A 23,068-nucleotide genomic window follows, 5' to 3' on the forward strand; every position below is an offset into this window, starting at 1 on the left:
TCTATCAGATAACCAAAACCTCAATTTTAATTATTTAATTTTAATTTTTTCCAGTGTTTGTCCTCCTTTCTCTCAACTATGCAAATATTATTTTGTAAAATAATGTGACTAGGAAGGCAAGGATATAGATTTGATTAATATGGTGTTTTTCATTTGTTTGTAGTAAACTGCTTATTGATATTTTTCATCTTAAATATTTTTAAACCATTCTGTTTTATAAAAGCACTTCTACAGTTTTTTAAAATATATTTTCAAAATAACACTTTAAAGTTTTAAAATAATTAATGAACACTATGTTTCTTCTCTAGAATTTGGTCCTGTGACTTTTTATCTCAGCTTTTATTACTAAATTTGCAGATCTTAACTTTGCTGTCTCCCTCATAATTTATTCCTTTAGGTCCTCAATAAACTTTGGAATACAGGCATTTGGGAAACTGTTTGTTTTTCATGTTATTCAACAGTCAGAATATGAGTTGTGTTAGCAGATATGGGACTAATTGTAACACTACTACTGAGAGAAAATATTTTGTTTCCTAATAATTTCCATTTAGTAGTGAAAAGGAAAAAATAATAGACATTTATGAGGAAGCAAAACAAAATACTGTTCTTCATTGGTCAGTGGAAAAGTGTCTTCAGGCAAATAATAAAGATTAGTTATTGAAACCAATATCCCAAAATATTGTTATAACTTCAATAAAATAGTTTGCTGCTAGTATCAAAACACATTTAATATTTTTTCTTTTTAAAATTTAATTATTGGTCAAGTTAATTAGTATTTAATATAATCGGTAAACCATCTGACATTTAAAGTGATTTTTAATTCTTTCTTTCTTTTATTTATTTATTTATTTATTTTTTAAATTTTATTTTTTGGTTTTTCAATTACAGTTGTCCCATTTTTCCCCCATTTCTCTCCCCGACCCAGCCCACCCCTTCTCCCACAATCATATCCCTCCCCGTTGTTCATGTCCATGAGTCTTTATACATGTTCTTTGACTAAACCCTTCTTTTACTTATCCCCCTTCTCTCCCTCCCCCCTCCTCCCTATTGACTGCTATTCTGCTCTTTGTTCTATTTAGTTCATTTGTTGGTGGTGTTCTTTAGTTTCCTGTATTAGGTGATATCATATGGTATTTTTCTTTCTTTGCCTGGCTTATTTCACTAAGCATAATTCTCTCTAGTTCCATCCACGTTGTTGCAAATGGAAGGAGTTCCTTCTTTCTTTCTGCTACATAGAATTCCATTGTGTAAATGTACCACAGTTTTTTGATCCACTCATCTGCAGATGGGCACTTAGGCTGTTTTCAGCACTTAGCTATTGTAAACAGTGCTGCTATGCACATAGCAGATGCATAAGTTCTTTTGAAATAGTGTTTTAGGATTTTTCAGGTATAATCCTAGTAGTGGAATCGCTGGTTCAAAAGGTAGTTCCATTTTTAGTTTTTTGAGGTAATTCCATACTGTTTTTCATAGTGGCTGCACCAATCTGCATTCCCACCAACAGTGCACCAGGGTTGCCATTTCTCCACATCCTCGCCAGCACTTGTTGTTTGTTGATTTGTTGATGATGGCCATTCTGACAGGTGTAAAATGGTATCTCATTGTGGTTCTTATTTGAATTTCAATAGTGGCTAATGATGTTGAGCATTTTTTCATGTGTCTATGGACCCTCTGTATGTCCTCTTTGGAGAAGTGTTTGTTCAGGTCCTTTGCCCATTTTTTAATTGGGTTGTTTGTTTTCTTGATGTTGAGTCATATAAGCTCTTTATATATTTTGGAGATCAGTCCCCTGTCTGTGATGTCATTGGCAAATATGTTTTCTCATATGATTGGTTTCCTTTTCATCTTGCTGATGTTTTCTTTTGCTGAGCAGAAACTCTTTAGTTTGATGTAATCCCATTTGTTTATTTTTTCCTTCATTTCTCTTGTCTTAGGAAATGTATCCATGAAGATATTGTTACGTGAGATATCTGAAATTTTCCTGCCTATGTTTTCCTCTAGGACTTTTATGGTGTAATGGCTTACATTTAAGTCTTTGATCCATCTTGAGTTTATTCTCGTGTGTGGTGTGAGTTGGTGGTCTAGTTTCATTTTTTTGCAAGTCCCTTTCTAGTTCTCCCAGCATTATTTGTTAAAGAGGCTCTTCTCACTCCATTTTGTTCCTTCCTCCTTTATCAAATATTAGTTGACCATATAGACCTGAGTTTATTTCTGGGCTCTCTATTCTGTTCCACTGATCTATATGTCTGTTCTTATGCCAGTACCAGACTGTTTTGATCACAGTGGCTTTGTAGTATTGTTTGATATCTGGTGTTGTGATTCCTCCTGCTGTGTTCTTCTGTCTCAAGATTGCTTTTGCTATTTGGGGTCTTTTTTGGTTCCATATAAATTTTTGAAGTATTTGTTCTAGGACTGTGAAATATGTCATTGGTATTTTAATAGGGATTGCATTGAATCTGTAAATTGCTTCGGGTAGTATGGCCATTTTGATGATGTTGATTCTTCCCATCGAAGAACATGGTATTTGCTTTCATTTATTTGTATCTTCCCTAATTTCTTTCTTCAATGTTATGTAATTTTCCAAGTACAGGTCTTTTATCTCTTTGGTTAAGTTTACTCCAAGGTACTTTATTATTATTATTTTTTTTGTTGCTATAGTAAATGTTATTTTCTTTTTTGTCTTTGTCTCTGCTATTTTATTGTTGGTGTACAGAAATGCCTTAGATTTCTGTATATTTATTTTGTACCCTGCTATTTTGCCAAATTCACTTATTATATCGAGTAGTCTTTTAGTGGAGTTAATAGGGTTTTCTAGGTATACTATCATGTCATCTGCATATAATAATAGTTTTACTTCTTCTTTCCCAATTTGGATGCCTTTTCTTTCTTTTTGTTGTCTGATTGCTGTGGCTAGGACTTCCAACACTATGTTGAATAGGAGTGGAAAGAGTGGACAGCCTTGTCTAATTCCTGATTTCAGGGGGAATGCTTTCAGTTTTTGTCCATTGAGTATAATGTTGGCTTCAGGCTTCTCATATATAGCCTTAATTATGTTAAGATATGCTCCCTCTATCCCCATTTTGCTGAGTGTTTTCATCATAAATGGGTGTTGTACTTTATCAGATGCTTTTTCTGCATCTATTGATATGATCATGTGATTTTTGTCTTTCATTTTGTTTACGTGATGTATTATATTTATTGATTTGCGAATACTAAACCATCCTTGCATCCCTGGGATGAAGCCCACTTGATCATGGTGTATGATCTTTTTGATGTATTGCTGGATCCTGTTTGCCAATATTTTATTGAGGATTTTAGCATCTATGTTCATCAGTGATATTGGCCTGTAGTTTTCTTTCTTTGTCATGTTTTGACCTGGTTTTGGGATTAGAGTAATACTGGCTTCATAGAAAGAGTTTGGAATTTTTCCCTCTTCTTGGATTTTTTGGAATAGTTTGAGGAGGGTAGGAGTTAGCTCTTCTCTAAATGTTTTGTAAAATTCGCCTGTGAAGCCATCCGGTCCAGGGATTTTGTATGCAGGGAGACTTTTGATTACTGTTTCAATTTCCTTCTTTGTTATTGGTCTTTTGAGACTTTCTACTTCTTCTTGATTCAGCTTTGGAAGGTTATGTTTCTAGAAATTTGTCCATTTCATCTAGGTTGTCACATTTCTTGTGGTACAGTTGTTTGTAATAGTTTCTTACAATCATTTGTATTTCTGTGGTATTGGTTGTGATTTCTCCTCTTTCATTTCTGATTTTATTTATTTGGGTCTTCTCTCTTTTTTTCTTGATGAGCCTGGCTAGAGGTTTAGCGATTTTGTTTATTTTTTCGAAGAACCAGCTCCTAGTTTCATTGATCTTTTGGATTGTTTGTTTAGTTTCTATGTCATTTAATTCTGCTCTGATCTTGATGATTTCCTTCCTTCTTTTTGCCCTAAGCTTTGTTTGTTGTTGTTCTAGTTCTTGTAGCTTTAGGGTTAGATTTTTTATTTGAGATTCTTTTATTTTTTTTCAGATATGCCTGTATTGCTATGAACTTCCCTCTTAGGACTGCTTTTGCTGTGTTTCATAGGTTTTGGGCTGTTGTGTGTTCATTATCATTAGTTTCTAGAAATTTCTTGATTTCTTCTTTGATGTCATTGTTAACCCATTCATTATTTAATAGCATGTTATTCATTCTCCATGAATTTGGGTGTCTTTGATTTTTTTCTCTGAGGTTGATTTTTTGTTTCAAAGCATTGTGGTCTGAAAAGATGCTCGATACAATTTCAATTTTCTTGAATTCGTTGAGGCTTGCTTTATGTCCTATCATGTGGTCTTTTTTGAAAATGTTCCATGTGCATTTGAAAATAATGTATATTTTGCTTCTTTGGGGAGGAAAGTTCTATATATATCAGTTAAGTCCATGTGGTTTAGTGTGTTGTTCAATGCCTCTATATCCTTGGTGTTTCTTTGCTTCGATGAGCTGTCTACTGTTGGTAATGGAGTGTTGAAGTCCCCTACTATGAGTGTGTTGTTGTTAATGTCCTTTTTGTGGTCTTCTAGTATTTGCTTTATGTATTTGGGTGCTCCTATGTTGAGTGCATATATGTTTATCAGTGTTATATCTTCTTGATGGATTGTTCATTTAAGTATTATGAAATGTCCTTCTTTGTCTCTTTTTACTGTCCTTGCTTTGAAATCTGTTTTGTCTGATATGAGGACTGCTACCCCAGCTTTTTTTTTCCAGTCCTTTTGCTTGGAATATTTTTTTATATCCCTTTACTTTCAGTCTATGTAAATCTTTTGTTTTGAGATGTGTTTCTTGTAGACAGCAAATATGTGGGTCCTGTTTTCTTATCCATTCCATTATTCATGACTTTTAATTAAAGCATTTAATCCATTTACATTTAAGGTTATTATTGATGTGTGTTTATTCATTTCACTTTGTACCTCTGTTCCTCTCCTCTATTTTTTTTTTCTTCTTTTTTCTTAGAACATTCCCTTTAGCATCTCTTGCAATACTGGAGATGTATTCTTTTAGTCTTCCTTTGTCTGAGAAACTCCTTATTTCACCTTCTATTTTGAATGAGAGCCTTGCTGGGTAGAGTATTCTTGGTTGTAGGCCTTTGGTTTTCATTGCTTGGAATATTTTTTGCCATTCCCTTCTGGCTTGTAGTGTTTCTGCTGAGAAATCTGATGATAGCCTTATTGGAGCTCCCTTGTATGTTATTAGTTGTTTCTCTCTTGCTGCTTTTAGGATTCTCTCTTTGTCTTTGAATGTTGGCATTTTAATTATGATGTGTCTTGAAGTGGGCCTGTTGGGGTTCATCTTCATTGGGACCCTTTGTGCTTCCTGGACTTGCGTGACTCGTTCTCTCCTCATGTTAGGAAAGTTTTCTGTCATTAGTTTTTCAAAGAGGTTTTCTATCCCTTGCTCTTCTTCTTCTCCTTCTGGAATTCCTATAATAAGGATATTATTACGCTTCATGTTGTCCTGCAGCTGTCTTAGAGCCTCTTCATTCTTGTTCAGTCTTTATTCATTTTGTTGCACTGTCTTGGAGTTTTTGTCTACATTGTCTTCCAGCTCGCTGATCTGATCTTCTGCTTCCTTTAGCCTGCTTTTAATTCCTTCTATTGTGTTCTTCAATTCAGAGATCATATTCTTCATTTCCTCCTGGCTCTTATTGACAGCTTCTATGTCTTTTTTCATGCTGGTGTAATTCTCAGTAAGTTCCTTGTAGTTTTCTGGAGTTATTTGTAGTTTCCCTGGAGTTCTTTTTAGTTTCCACTTAGCTCATTGAACTTCTCCATAATCCATGCTTTCAATTCCAGATCTGATAGTTGGCTCCCCTTTATTTCATTTAGGACTCTTTCTGGGGATTCTACCTTTCCTTTCGATGGGGGGTTGTTTCTCTGTCTCCCCATTTTTGTGACTCCTATTGTTTGTTGGTGCTTTTTAAAATGATCTGCACTTGCTGGATCTGCCCCTGGTGGTGTCATATCCTATACCAGTCTGGGCATAGGCAGCCTATTGGAGACTTCCCAGGATCTACTGCCTTTGTCTGACTTCTTTAGTTGTTAATCTATTCAATCTGTGATTAGCCATCAGGCTTAAGGACCGTGGGTGTGACACCTTAATTCCTGTAGGCTGGGCTTTTGCTTCCCCTCAGCCTGATGCCACTTGGAAGGGAAGGGGGGATGGTCTGCCTGCAGTACTGGGGATGAGTCAGCACTGGGACCCTGTTGGCTGCTTCCTCAGTTCTCCCCTCAAAGCCACCACACCAAACTCTCCCCAAGCGTCTCTAGTCCTCTCTGCCTTCCCTCTGCTCGAGCCCAGGGTAAGTGGGGGCCAAAATATTTTTGCATGTGATCTGCTTAAGAGTTCTTTTTCTCTAGCTGTTTCTCTCCGGCTAGCAAGAAACCCTGTGGCTTTTCACTTTTCACAGCTGATACTATTTTACTTTCCACTCTGTTTCTGTAGGCTGAGAAGCTCAGCTGGGGGTTTAGACCCTGCCCTTTTCAAGGGGAACCCCTGGCTGCTGAGCTGTTTCTCAGTCCCTTCAGCTGCCAACCATGGGAGCCCAGCCAGCCCTTCCACGTCTCTGTGCTCCCTATAGATCATGTTGTGATGTAGCGGCCTTTTCTGTCTCTCCGTGGTTATAAGACTTCTTTCCAGCTAGTGTTCAGTTGGTTATTTCAGATGATTTCTCCAAAATTAAGTTGTAAATCTAGACTAGTTCTGGGAGAAGGTCTGTGTAGCTTCCACTTACTCTTCTTCCATCTTGTTTCTCCTTCAGCCTGATTTTTAATTCTTAACATAGTTGCTTTATTTCAGGGAATTAATGACAATAAAACTTGGAGTAAAACCTGAACATAAAATAAAACCAAAGATAATACAAATTATTTTTTGTTTCTTTTTTTGTTTTAGCTCATAATACTTTTTCTCTATGTGTAAGGTATGATGACATACTAAATATGTCTTTTCCAGATGATGGTTTTCAATTATTTAACAAATGTATACTGAGTATTTGTTATGTGCAAGGTACTTTACTAAGTACAGAATGAACCAAGAAACATGAGAATTGTCAGAGTCATGAGAATCTTTTTATAAGCTTATTATTTATTACTTTCCCTAAGCAATTTGCATATTTTAAATGTTTAATATTTTAAATATAGATTATTAGAAAGTTAAATTCTCAAGATACAATAGATTAAAGCTGTTAATAGAGTTTGGGCTGGTGTTCCACAGTTATTTAAAGTGAGAACTTTAGAAGATTGCCACAAATGCTCCTCTCCTTCCTATTCCTGTAGTCATTTGAAAGGGACATAAGCAATCAAAGGACTGAAAAAATAGATAAATTCATAATTGAAGAAGAGTATACAATATTTCTAGTTCATGTTTGCTTGCTTCTTTTGACAAGCTCTCAAAAGCACTCTTCTTACTGTACTAAATTTATTATATTTATTGCTACAACCTATTATTAAGGTGGCCAGGATCATACTTAATTTATTCATGAACTGCTTTTTTTTACTACTGTCAAGAAAAGAAGAGACCAAATTGCAAGTTTATTGCAATTAACAACAACAACAAAAAATAGCTTTAAATTCTCAAGTAGAGGGCCAGGCCTTAATGTGATTGATAGAATCATTTTGAATATTTTCTTAATTTGATTACCAGCAATATAAAATAGCTAATTTTAACCAAAACCCAGTGGAATTTATTAAGAGGATGCTGGGTTGTTTCACAGAATCTGAAGAGATTATACAGCCAGTCCTTAGGAAGAATATAAACCAGGACAACACTGTAACTCTTAGCAGCCATAATATATTTAGCAGTTTCTTATGAAAGGGGTCTGGGGGATGGACCTGGAAAAACACTAGACATCTAAATGTTCTTTTGGGAGTTCTGGCCCAGAGCCTATCCTACTAGCATATCAAGTAGCATTTCAGGGCATTTTTCCTTTCATACTCATACCATAAAAACTGACACACTAAAAATTATTACTATGAAGATAAGGAACAATAGATCCAAGACAAGAAAGGGAAAGAAACATTGCCTACTGCCCAGAGCACAGATTGTCTAAATTGTATAGCCAAGCTTCTTGTAGATGGGAGTGCATTTTACTCATGAAATTCCAGCCTGTGGGTTCATATTCTCTGAACTATTCCTAGGGAGTGCAAAGAAGATGATGGTTTAGGAGGCTTTGATAAATCACTCAGTCCAACTTCTTAAAGATCAAAATCTCTTATTTTTAGAAGATAAAATTCTTCTTGGATTTTTTTTTTTTACCACTGTTGCTTCATAATCTTCTGAGTTATGTTCTGTAATTTTTGCTTTTATTGAGGAGTTTTTAGGCATGCCAGCCCTACAGCTTTTTCCTCTAGGTCATCAGAATGGCAGATGCAGTGGATGCTAGCAGACCTGCATTTTCCCGCAGAACCTCTTTCCTCCTATCACTTGCCAATGGCTTCTCATCTTATTTTCACCTTGACCTGATCTCAACCCTCATTTTTGCCTTCATGTTTTATTTAGCTATTTATTATCAGCCATCATCCTTTAATTTTTCTTAATTTTCTTTCCTTACTTTGAACATAGCTCTTCTTTTTGGTCATAAACCAGGCTGGCTTATATTGCCGTGGGCAATTTAGGACAATCCCTACTTCAAGCTGGCAGAGTCCTTTTACATGATGTTTCACTAGCATCACCCTAGACACAGAAGCAGAACCAACAATGGAATTGACAGTTCTAGAAGAGAATTCTTCAGGAAATATGATTTTGAAGCAATAAATGAGTAGTTACTTTAGACAAACATTGCTTTTAATTTTATAGATATTCTCTGATAAAATACTATTTAAGAATTTCTATTGTCAACTAAATATATGACTTAGGTATAGCATATTAGTGTGTAAAATGTACATTAAATTGAACCTCTGAAGATCAGTGATATATTAACATCCAAATAATTTGGGAATTTGTCTTTAAAATAGCTGTATTTACTGTGCATTAATCTAGAATTTGGTTGTATAGATAGTACTTGAAATTTAATTGGTCATTAAATAGGATTTTAGTTCTTATAAATTACCAGTAACTCAAATTTACATAAATTATGACTACTTCATGAATATGGAAAGCACAGAATATTTATTTTAAATTGTTTTCAAAACTCTGATTAATATTTATCTGTATGGCAAGAATACTATTGGAATTTTAATTTATTCCAAATATAGTATATTCCTTTATGCTTATATGTACTTTAAAGAGCATAAAATGTGACCTGACCATAAAATCTGTTCCTTTTGAAAAAAATGCAAATAACATTTATCATTCCCAGGACAGCATCTTATTTCTTATAAAAATATTAAATTTGGCTATTAAAAAAATTAAAAGTTAGGTTTTTCAGCAAGTTGCATTGTTAAAAAATAAAGTTAATCTAAACTGCAGAATTAGTGAAAACTGCTCTAAGCATGGTTATTTATAACAGTTTTTATTTGATCCACTCAAATTTTCATCATTAATGCTTATCAAGTGACAAAAAAGGGTAGCAGTAGTTCTTCTCTAGCTATCTAACTCTTGGATCGGTGGGGGTGTGTAACTAGAATTTCCCCTGCTCTATGTGATTGGAAGTACAGATGAGGTCTCAGCAACTCCTAGCAGTTTTCATTTGTTCACACAAGACTTCATGCTAAGTGCTTCTCAAAGACTTCTGCAAATCACAACTGAGTGAATCAAATATACAGAGAAGTGAGTCCAGTCATTTTGGGCATTGTGCCATTAATCTTGGCACTCAATTTTTCCTGGCCACTGAAGTTATTTTTTACAGTACAATAGTTTACAAGGGCTTCAATGAGTGGCAATGTCTTTCACCAGAATTTGGTTCCTCTCCATTCTCCTGGGCATGACTGCTCTGACACTAGCCTACTGAATCTAATGAGAGCTTTGCTGACTGGATCTTCATGATGCTACTTCTGCCCCATGGTCTACAGGAAAGTGGGAGGTACATCACTATATACACTATACCATCCAAAGTGTCCCAAAACAGTTCTGTTTTTACTCTCTGTGTTCCAAAAGGCCCTAAGTGCCATTTTGCCTAGTGATGCAAATGAGAAAAATGAGAAATTACTAATATCTTGGTTACTTTTTTATGGTCTCGTGTTTTTTTAAAATCTGTCGATCACTTTTAGTTTTCAGTTTAATTCATGGAACTTTATGCTGAATACTTACCATTTAAATCACATTATTTTCTTCTTTGAGAGGAATTAAAGCATGGTATAATTCCTGCCTCAAAGATCTTACAGTCTACTTGAGGAGATATTTTATTCATTTGTTCAGCAAAAATTCCTTGAAAATAGTGATGTAATGAACCTAGCTAACTGTTAAGGGAATTCATATGAAATATTAATTCTTATAGGGATGATAGGTGTTCATGGTGGAGGTGAAATTAGGACTTGTCTTTGCAAAAGTGATAATTTTTCAATAAGTTGGTTTTAGGGGAGAGAGAAGGAAAAGAACAGTCTGTCTAAAGCACACAGATTCAGAAAAACAGATGTAGAAAGTACTAGTAACATGGGAAAGTAGAATCATCAGGGTTTGGGGGGATATAATGAGGTAAGACAAAAAAGTAACTTGGGGCTAGTATGTGGAAAATTAGAGGTCTGTGTTGAGGAGTTTGGACTTTATTCTAAGTGTATTGTAGAGAAATGGAAAGTTTGGCATCAAAGATACATGAAGAACTTAGTTTTAGAAAGAATAAAATTGTGCTTTGAATCGGAATGTTTAGACATTGATAATATGATTTAATTACAAGTCTCTCTTTTTTATTATTTTAAAATTTACTTATTTGTTTGTTTATTTATTTTATTTTTAGAGAGAGGGGAAAGGAGAAAGAGAGGGAGAGAAGCATCACTGTGTGGTTGCCTCTCACTCACTCCCCAAACTGGGGACCTGACATGCAACCTAGTCGTGTGCCCTGACTGGGAATCGAACCAGCGATACTTAGCTCGCAGGCCGACGCTCAATCCACTGAGCCACAGCAGCCAGGGATTACAAATCTCTATTAACAACTGCTATTTACTGTTAATCCTGAAGTGGCTAAAGACCAAATCTGAGAAAAAAGCATAGCACACATTCTAAAAGAAACAGCAATCATCATACAAATGCAAATAGCCACTGACCGGCTAGACTCACTGAGTACTGGCCAAACCCCCACCAATATTTCACTACCTTCCTTTTCAGTCATGATAAGAAGAGTAGTGAGAGAGATGAAGGACATTGGCTTTGTGGATTGAACATTATTTTAGTGGAAGTTTATTACATCCCCTTATGAATGTAGATGCTTTTTTTTTTTTTTTTTACTATCACATTAAGCTATATTATTTAAAAAGCCAGGAAAAATTAGAAGTATCTAAACAAAGATATTGACATCTTACCCTCCAGTTGGAAGCATGATAAGCTGTAAGCATATAGGCCCACTCTGATGTCACTCAAAAATTAGAGTATGTAGTAAAAGAGTCCTTGAAAGATAATTTTGGGATTCCAGGAATATGAAGTACTTTCCTTTTCAGTTTCCTCCCTCTATTATTGAAAAGAAAAGGTATTATTTTATGCATGTTTTCTAAACTTGGGTAAAGAGGGCTCTTGAACAGGATTTGGAATACTCAAGGTTAGTAGGACTTGAAGGACTGTATAGAATAAATTTGGGAATGTTTAAGAAAACTTGCATTATGGAAGAGGACCCTGTCATATCTTCATGTGAAGGATAAAGAAGTTACATGAGGGGCAGAAGTCAATGGGTCACTTGATGGTACAATTTAGCAAAGGTGTTAGAGGTATATCAGAAGCAGACACAAACATTCCCAGAAGGAGTTGTTAGCTTAAAGCTTTCACACACATTAGACAAAATCACCAATCTGGGTGTTTCTGACACAGCCTTGAGAAACTGAGTGGGGACAGGAGTCCTTGTGCCCCGCAGCAAGTTTAGGGGTGATGCTGAACATTGACTCAAGAAAACCATGTGCACCAACTATGAGAATATCTCCCATCAGCAGAGAACACATCAGATAGAACAGACTGAATCAGAGTGATTCAAAGACCACCTTTCACAGTATGTGGGCAGTAACAATAAGACATATTTATCTTCTTTACCTTCCTTCCTGCCTTCAACAGCAGTGAGGCTACTGCCTGGAGAAAAAAGAAGAGATGTCTCTGAGTCAGGCGAACCATGCACCCCTCATTCTTAGCAAGCATGACTCAATTCTACTCTTTGATGTGGGGGTTGGAGGGTGGAGGACACAAACATGAAATCAGGTTTGAGGAAGATTTTTTTTTTTTAAAGAGAGGAACTAAATCTTAAAAATAAAATGAGACAGTAATAATAGCCAAATGTAACAAGAAAGACATGGAATTTAGTAAAGCATTAAGTGGAGCATAACATAGCTGGAAGGCAATTACTGTGGAAATTAAGATTATTTTATGCTTCTACCTTGCCTTGATGACTTGAAGCTCTTCAGTAAACTGGTTACACATTAAACTATGAGTTCTTGAATTAAAAAATTTTTTTAAAAAAGTAAACATAAGTCTAAATGAATTATTTAATCTTATTTATAAATTACCCAACTATTAAAAATACTATCCCCTCTCTATTTTTTCACCTTGGTCTTTTCTTTCTAGGTCAGCAATTTTGCACATTGAGAGCCATATGCATATTCATATAGCAATATGCATATTCATATTGCTATGTTTTATATTTTTGGGTATTTCCCAATAAGCCCTTTAAGAATTTTGCAGCACCCTCAATCTCTACTTTCCTTAGCCTCTGAAATCTGGTCCTTTTAACTCAGATGGCATTATTTTTTAATACAAAAAGGAACATAATCTTTTTAAATGCCCTATAAAAGAATACTATTATTTACAAATATATTTTGATGAACCCAAGCTGTATCGACTCCGTCTTTCCCTTGGACCCTTCAGCTGCGAAGAGAGGGGGGGTCTGCTGCATGGGCAACAGCAGACCCTCCATATTACCCTGCCCAGGCTCTGTAGCTTCAGTGTCATCACAAGATGTCGATTCAACACGGGAGGAGACAGATACCATGTCACTCCCGAGTCGGACTGCACAGCCATTCTCGGCGGTGCAGATAGACTCTTAAGAAGCTACACCATCGTCTCTCGAGACGGACGGCTGCCGACGACGATTTTGATGATCTTCAGTTTCTCTAATGACAAATTTTCTTATGCAGTTTCTTTTCATTACTTGCATTTGCTTTCAAATGGGAGATGAAAATGACACTATAAACTGAAAAATGAATCAAAAATATTTAGTGATTTTATTTTGTGAAATTTTTTTCCTTGGATTATTTATATTTCCAATGAACAACATTTTGGATTTCAAAAATTCAAGATGAAAACCTATGTGCATCAGATCAATTTGTTTGAAGCAGTATGCTCTTTGGAAGAACAATTGATCATTTTAACGAAACTGTTGTTCAGACTCACTGGTTTATTTAGAAATATATGCATTACTGATTTTTTCAAAGAAATTTTAACTATATATCAATGTAAAATACAATTCAAATGTAAATTTTTATACCAGAATTAAAAATGCATATATTAATTCAGGTGGGTTTTGACTTTTTATGAAGAAAAAAAAACACAGCTTTAATGTACAGTGTAAGCCAATATTGACTAGAGAACATTAGAATTAGTCAAAATGCAGCTCTTTTATATAATTTCAGTACTAGACTTTGTAGTAGGTTTGAGAGACACCTTATTCTCATGGGATGATATATTTACTTACAAAATATTATTGTGAATAACCTCTGTGTATGACTTATACTTTATGCACATCTTATGTTTTTTTATTTGTTTCAAGTTCAAGGTGAAATTGCTGGACACAGTATGAAATTGTGAGATTATGCACGTCTCACATAATAGAGAATCCTAAATGATCGAAGGATAAAATCTCCTAATCTGATTCTCCACTCTAAGGATTATGTTATGTTTACTGACAGAACCTGAGTTCACAGCAAAGAATCCAAACTTCTCAGTTTAGGGTTATATTTCCCCAAGCCCATGCTGTCTGACTTTTAAGTAAGCATCTTGCTTTTTAACAAAAAGACTGTGATATGACTGAATTTAAAATGTGCATCAGTTCTGTCACAGGAGAAGATGTTGAAATTCTTAGAAAATAAGAAAATGGTATGACGTAATGGAAGATTGTCACTTGATAATATTTATCCCTTCACTTCTCCCTTTGAAACAAGCATTTATTTATTTTAATTCTCTCCACTGCCAACATTAACTCTTTTAAGAGAGGAAGGATTAAAATATATATCATTCTACAGTGTATTAAGGCTATTAAATGACTGAAGGTTTATTTACTTATTTATTTATTCTTTTTTTTTTATTGTTGTTCTATTACAGTGTCCAAGTTTTCCCCCTATTGCTCTCCACTGCCCCCCAAACCAGGTCAAGACACAACAAAGAAAGAAAACTACAGGCCAATATCACTGATGAACATAGATGCTAAAATTCTCAACAAAATATTGCCAAATCGTATCCAGCAGTACATTTCAAAGATCATACACCATGAAGAAGATTCAAATCTTCAAAAAATCTAAGACATAGTCTTTAATTGTTATTGTGGGGGGAATACACAAATATGTAGTGAAAATTTAAAATGGTCTAGGAGTAATGCAGCCAATGAAGTCTATAGCATTTTTGTTTTATTGTCATAAAAATATGGAAAATATTATTTATAAAGAAGAACGAAGTTCATTTTCTGAGAGGATAGAGGAGCATATGTGATCTCAGAACTCCAAAATTGAAAGCTTCTTCAAGTCCATTAACCTCAAGATAAAATAAAAATTCCTTAACTTAGTAAATGAGAGACTTTGTGACTTGGCCACTTCTCTATCTCCTCAGCTTTGCTTCTGCCATCCTCCCACATCTCTTTGTGCTGTCTTTGCTCTGGACAAGTAGTTTCCTATACTTTCTTTCCTCTGTTTTTTGCAAATGCTATTCTCTCTGTCTTCCCACAGCTCATTTTTCAAGGCTCAGCACATGTGAGTACCATTCTGTGAAATTGTAGCATTCCTTGTAATTCTCCATTTGATAGTTTTCAAGAGATTAAAAAAAAATCAATTTGTCTTCCCAAATGTTAAGTGAGCAAACATGACTTTTATCCCTTTATCTGTAATCATCTGGTCCATTGTTTTTGCTCATAAAATATTTCTTAAATAAATAAATAGTTGAGTGATGTTAAAGTTAAGAAATTTAAATGAATAGAAACAAAACATGTGTGTCTAATTATGAGTAGTTACTTCTTTTTTCCAGCAGATAGGACCTTGCCTACCTTTTATAAGCATATCTTGTACTTTTTCTTTGAAATTTTCTCCTGAAAAAAATCAGTATTATGAAAATGTCCTTGTGTTCACACATTATTCATAACAGAATGGCATATAGAGTTTTACAAATTGCAATGTCTTTGTCACACCCAGTGATATCAGCCAGGCTCACCTCTGACATCAGTGAGTTTACTATAGTTCACTTTTCATGGATGGGGCAATTTATTACATTAAAGACTCATGAGGAGTACAGACATTTCAGCAAAACATAGATGGAACAGGATTACAGGGCCTCAAGTCAGTTAATATAATCTGTGTTCTTACCAATGAATTTCAATTTTTATTTGAATGATGTGATACACATACCATGTCTATATCTATCTATCATCATGAGGTTTTTCTTTCTAGTCAATTGTTTTTTAAAAAACTAGACATTTTTTTCATATTAAGGTTTGGCTGAGAAAATACATGGTCTCTATTTTTATTGGAAAAAGCATCTCCTCTCCCAGGGATGGGATTCTTTCATTTGTGTTTTTAACACTTATCTATCAGAAACTTTTACTTAAAAAAAAACCCTCACAAATGAAAAATTTTAGACTCTTGGCAATACTCTGATTTTAACTTTCTTCACACTATTTTTAAATGATCCCTTACTTTTGCATTACATGAAGGCTTTGGGGATCATGTGATTAGAAGAGATGCTTATTCTCAAAAATGGAGGAAAGAACTCAAAGCAAGAGAACTTTAAAAACTAGGAAATCATCACTATATAAAAATATAAAATATAAAGGTCATCGTTTTAATTTGTGTCCATTATCCCTATTTATATTTTGTTTTTAATTGATGTATTTTGCTTGTGTAGAAGAGCTAGGACTCTCAGTATTAAGCTTGATTTTTATATCTTCCTTTGACTCAATGAGCTTAAAATCAAGTCACAGAACCTCTTTGTTGTCTCTGATGTCATCATCCCCAAAGATTTTTATTTAGAAGTTTGAAATCAGTAGATTATGCAATTTATCAGGTAGATTAAGTTGTATTTCCCATGAGTCATTGCAAAGACTTAACTATGAAGCAATTTATTATTTTTTAGTTCTGAGAGAAATCTGTTCTTTCCAAGTGTGAGGTTAATTTAATTCTAAATTTGAACATCAAATTCCACAGCAAATTAAACATGCACAATGGGCTTACTTAAAAAACATTTAAGTGTAGAATTACATTCTGATTCTGTGAATCTGACTAGCAATTTCCACTTGCAATGCACTATCACCTAAAGGAGGCACTAATGTCTAAATCCTAGGTCATAATTTTCCAAAAAGAGGAACTTTAATATAAACCTGGAGAAAGATGATTTTGAGTTAGGTTCTTTATTTTTTTTCCCCTTTCCCTATTGTATTATGCTTAAACAATAAATAACATTTTTCTAATCTCATTTTTTATAAGGGTCATATGGTTTGAATGTTAGTGTCTCCTCTCTTCCCAACTCACATGTTAGAAATCTAAAGCCCAATGTGATGGTGTTAGAAGTTGGGGCCTTTGATATGTGATTAGGTCATGAGGGTGGAGGTGGATTAGTGTTCTTAAAAGTGAGATCCCACAGAGCTTCCTAGCCCCTTCTGCTCTCTGAGAATACAAGAAGTCTGCAACCTGTAAGAGAGCCTTTATTTAACCAACCATATTGACACTCTGATCTTGAACTTTTCCAGCCTTCAGAAATGTGGGAAACACATTTCTGTTGTTTATAAGTCACCTAGTCTAGGGTATTTTGTTATAGCAGCCCGGAAGGATTAAGACAGAGGGGAAGCAGAAGAGACAGTGTTAGTGAAGAGTAGAGAGAAGGAATTCAAAGAAGAAAAATAATACCAATGGCATAACCTCTAAAGCAGTGGTTCTCAACCTTCCTAATGCCACGACCCTTTAATACAGTTCCTCATGTCGTGGTGACCCCCAACCATAACTAAAGCATAGTGATTAATCACAAAAACAATATGTAATTATATATGTGTTTTCCAATGGTCTTAGGCAACCCCTGTGAAAGGGTAGTTCAACCCCCAAAGGGGTTGTGACCCACAGGTTGAGAACCGCTGCTCTAAAGTATCTCTTAACTTGCTGCTTTTTGATTTTTTCCTTTTCATTCCAGTGTAAGTTACTGTAAATACTAATTCTAGGTTCACTTACTGGAATTATGATAGTACTCTATAAGTTGTGTTTTACCTAAAATTAAATGTTGCATAATAATTTATAAGGTATATTGACATTGGCTATATTGACCCTTATTCATAATTAATTCTGAACATATATAACCATGTTACTGCAACTATAATTTCTCATAGGTTCAAACTGTGTTAAAGAAAGATTTTTTTCATAAGGTACATGTAGGCTAGAATTGGAACTCAAAAGTCATTAAAAACTTTGTCAGGTTTAGAGATGAGAGAAGCAACTCTGTCTCTGTCTTGTGGGCAATAATAAATCTTTCTTTGTCTTGTGTTTCTGTATCATTCTTTCCATATATCAGCTCTAATCTCCTATTGCTGGTGACTGTTTGATTTCTGATTCTTTTTCTCTAATTACTTTAATTTTTCTTTTCTCATTGCTTCTTATTATTTGGGCTGTAGTCCTCAAGGCTTCTATCTCTACCTCAATTTTTATGGCCTTAACTGTACTTTGCATCTTCTTCTGGCTTCAGCTCCTGCTGCTAACTGCCTTGTTCTTTTTAGGCTTCCCATTTTAAGTTTTCAAGAAATATTTGATTAGCTCAGCTCCTCTTTCGGCCTCAGACCATATTACAAATCTGCTCCAGTCTTTAGATTGGATATTGTTGGGTCCAATCAATTGAATGTTGGAGTCACATCATAGGATGCAATCAAATTTAGAACTGACCCTAACTATAATAAAATTAATATTGAAAACAAGGCAGTCAACTCTAAAGTTTCAGGAGCAGAGGAGAGCCTGTTTAACTTGTAAATTTCTCTGCATAAGTACCATTGGAGAATGAAAATTTACAATATAATCTTGATGGTCATTCATTTAAATAATATTATTTTTTATATATCATTGAATGACTATGTGCCAAATACTATACTAGGCTCTGAGGTTGTAGTATGGATCAAAAATAAAAATAAATTGCTTACTCTTGTGTAGCCTGCATCGTTATGGAGAGAAGCAACAATAAAAAATGGAAAAATAAAGAATAAGGAAGATAGTAAATGCTATGAAGATGGTGGTAAGTACTATGAAAAGAAAAAAACATAGTCAGTGTTGCTCTCTTTAAAAGATGACATTTGAATACACATATGACTCAAACCCCTCCTTAGCTAATTACCTCTGACTATTCTCAAAGGAGTTTGCTCACATGGATAGGTGTTAATATCCTTAAAAGGAGAAAGGATATGAGTGTTTTTTGTTTTTATTCATTTGTTTATTTGCTTTATACTACTGAAGAAAGAGGATGTTGACAGAAATACATTCTGCTTCTGTAGTTGGTGTTAAAAAGAGAGGAACCTCAAGGAATACAAATAATTGTAGTACTGTCCAAGAGAAAAATAAAGGCATCTGAGTCCTCAATGATGCTGAAAGGAAGGGAGGCAGTCAGCTTCATCCTGGACCTAATGTGAGGTATTAGGTCTTGGATGTTAGCTACTTGATGGCCCAATAACATTGAAAACAGAACTCATCTTCCACCTCATGCCAATATTATGTTTTATATTATATTGTATTATATCAAATCTGTTCAACTAGAATTCCACACTCAACTTCCATCTTATTTTCTCACCTATTCACAGACACCAATTCCAATCTATCGCCTTATAGAACTATCTATAAAATAATGTCCACTGCTTTCTATTCTTTTGTCATGATCTTCACCTAGGCCTTCATAATTTCTATCTTGAATTATTGCAACTATCATTCAGATAATCTCCTTTACTATTCCAGATCATACACTAATCCCAGAGCCATCTTCTTAAATAGACAAAACTCTTCTTTCTTTATATTGATTAAAATCCTCTGAAAGCTCTTCATTGTCTCATGTGGTGACAAATACAGGTCCAGATATGGGCTCCAGTGTTAATCAGACTTGAATTTGAATATGTTTACCATTTAATGCTTTAGTTCTCTTATTTCCCACCTCAACATACCATGATCTGGAAAATTCTTACCCTTTCTCCAAGACGCAGTTAAAATGTCACCATTAAGGGGAAAAGAAAAATGCTTCTGACACATTTTGAGTCCTGCCTTTAGGAAGGCTCTCTACAGGCATGACTTTTATGTGTTCTCTTTGCTGCTCTTCTTCTCAGGAGAGGTGAAAGTGCTCTCAGGTTTGTGAGTTTGGGAGGAAGAACTATGCATGCATGGTTCTATTCTGTTCACTCATCTCACCTTATTCTTGGGAGCTAGCCTATCAAGGTCTGTCTCTTCTCCTCTCCTTTTTGGCATGTGGTAAAAGGGCCTGGTCTTATCTTTTTAAACCCGAGGCTAGTATACACACACACACACACACACACACACACACACACACACACACACATATATATATATATATATATATATATATATATATATATATATATATATCTCGGCAGTCGTCCATCTCGAGAGACGATGGCGTAGCTTCTTAAGAGTCTATCTGCACCGCCGAGAATGGCTGTGCAGTCCGACTCAGGAGTGACACGGTATCTGTCTCTCTCTCTCTATATATATGGCATCTGGCATATGTTTGGTACTCAATAAACAATTATTAGATATTGAATGAATAATAGAAGTGATATTGATTTCTCAATATCCTGTAGAACTCTGACAATGAAAAACAGTAGTTTTGTATACCCTTTTTGCATTCCAACGATCAACTCCTTGAAAACTTCTCTTCAACATGTTAAGAAAGTATGAAATCCTCTTCAGTGGGTCTGATTGTCTGTACATTAAAAATTACCTTGGGGTGCTTGCAAAACTTCCTATAAATTTCTATGTGATCCTCAAGATTATCATAGAGTAAGTTTGAAATCTAGGCCCCAAACTGCCCATTTTAACAAGCATCACAGAAGAACCTTCAAATTAAGCTTGGCTACAGTCTTTAGGGTCTTGAAGAACTTTGCTTATATCTCATTACTGGGTTTTATTTATTCAGATGCCAGTTTTCCCTAGTAGACTATGAACTCACTGGAGGTGTTTGTGTCATCATTTCAAACACATGACACAGAACCTGAAACCTGGTAGTTAGTTAACACACATTTATGGAATATATATTTGTTGATGAAGACACACATGAGGCTTGTGCTTCCTCTTTTAGGTACAAAGTCAACATTTCAGGGTATTCAAAAAGAACAGATTGAATACATTGTTGTTCCATTAAATGAGCTCACTATTAGCTTATTGACAGTCTAAAATTGTTGTTTTTTACATTGTGTTGTGTAGCACTTACTGTGTTTTTTAAAAAAATACTCAACATCTCTTTTCCACTCACAATTCACAATTCTACACTAAACGGTCATAAAATTCTTCTTTAAAAAAACATGGTAGAATCCAAAGGATCCAAGATGGCAGAGGAGTAAGTGGAAGCTACACTAACCTCCTCCCAGGATCAGTCTGGACTTACAATTTAATGATGGAGAAATCATCTGGTATAACTAACTGAACACTAGAGGGAGAGAAGTCTTATAACCATGGAGAGAAAGAAAAGGCTGCTTCATCACAATGTGACCGGTAGGAAGTGCAGAGATGTGAAAGGGCTGGCTGGGCTCCCACAGGTGTCAGCTGAAGGGACTGAGAAAGAGCTCAGCAGTGGGGGGTCCCCCTGAGAAAGGCAGGGTCTAACCCCCCAGCTGAGCTTCTCAGCCTACAGCAACAGAGTGGAAAGTAAAATAGTATTCAGCTGTGAAAAGCAAAAAGACACAGGGTTTCTTGCTAGCCTGAGAGAAACAGCTGGAGAGAGAAACAACTGGAGAAAAAGAGCTCTTAAGTGGATCATATATGAAAATATTTTGGCACCCGCTTACCTGGGCTCAAGCAGGGGGAAGACAGAGAGGACTAGAGACACTTGGGGAAAATTTGGGGTGGTGGCTTTGAGGGGAGAACTGGGGGAGCAGCCAACCGAGTCCCAGTGCTGACTCATCCCCAGTACTGCAGGCAGACCATTCCCCTCTGAGTGGTGTCAGTTTGAGGGGAAGCAAAAGCCCCACCTACAAGAATTAAGCTGCCACACCCTCAGTCCTTAAGCCTGATGGCTGATCACAGATTTAATAGATTAACAACTAAAGAAACAGACGAAGGCAGTAGATCTCTGGTAGTCTCCAACAGGCTGCCTAGGCCCAGACTGGTACGAGATCTGACACCACCAGGGGTAGATCCAAGGAGTGCAGATCAATCTAAGAAGCAACAACAAACAAGAAGAGTCACAAAAATGGGGAGGCAGAGAAACAAAACTATCGAAAGGAAAGGTAGAATCCCCAGAAAGAGTGCTAAATGAAATAGAGGGGGGCAAACTATCAGATATAAAAGTCAAAAGATGGATTATAGGGAAGCTCAATGAGATCAGCGAGCTCAAGGAAAACTACAAAGGACTCCAGGGAAACTACAAGGAACTTATTGAGAATTACACCAGCATGAAAAAGGACATAGAAGCTATCGATAAGAGCCAGGAAGAAATGAAGTATATAATTTCTGAATTGAAGAACACAGTAAAAGGAATTAAAAGCAGGCTAGAGGAAGCAGAAGATTGGGTCAGCAAGCTGGAAGACAATGTAGACAAAAACTCCCAGACAGTGCAACAAAATGAAAAAAGACTGAAGAAGAATGAAGAGGCTCTAAGACAGCTGCAGGACAACATGAAACGTAATAATATCTGTATCATAGGAATTTCGAAAGGAGAAGAAGAAGAGCAAGGGATAGAAACCTCTTTGAAAAATTAAGGACAGAAAACTTCCCTAACATGAGGAGAGAAAGAGTCACACAAGCCCAGGAAGCACAGAGGGCCCAAATGAAGATGAACCCAATAGACCCACTTCAAGACACATCATAATTAAAATGGTAACATTCAAAGACAAAGAGAGAATTCTAAAAGCAGCAAGAGAGAAACAACTAATAACATACAAGGGAGCTCCAATAAGGCTATCATCAGATTTCTCAGCAGAAACACTACAAGCCAGAAAGTGATGGCCAAAAAATTCCAAGCAATAAAAAACAAAGGCCTACAACCAAGAATATTCTACCAAGCAAGACTTTCATTCAAAATGGAAGGTGAAATAAGGAGTTTCCAAGACAAAAGAATGCTAAAGAATACATCTCCACCAAACCAGCACTGCAAGAGATGCTAACGGGTCTGCTTTAAGAAGATGAAGAAACAGCGAGAGACAGAGAGAAACACAAGTACAAAGGGGGAAAATGACAATGAATAAGTACCTATCGATAATAACATTAAATGTAAATGGATTAAATGTACCAATCAAAAGACATAGGGTAGCTGAATGGATTAGAAAGTATGACCCACATATATACTGTCTACAAGAGACCCACCTTAGAACAAACAATCTATACAGACTGAAAGTAGAGGAATGGAAAAAACTATTTCAAGCAAATGGACAAGAAAAAAAAAGCTGGGGTAGCAATACTTATATAAGACAAAACAGATTTCACAGCAAAGAAGGACATTTCATAATACTTAAGGAAAAAATCCATCAAGAAGATATAACCCTTGTAAACATATATGCACCCAACATAGCAGCACCCAAATATGTAAGAAAAAGTTTTAAAGA

Source organism: Furipterus horrens, unplaced genomic scaffold (assembly GCF_987537825.1).
Source record: "Furipterus horrens unplaced genomic scaffold, mFurHor1.1.pri manual_scaffold_1, whole genome shotgun sequence".
Classification (NCBI taxonomy): Eukaryota; Metazoa; Chordata; class Mammalia; order Chiroptera; family Furipteridae; genus Furipterus; species Furipterus horrens.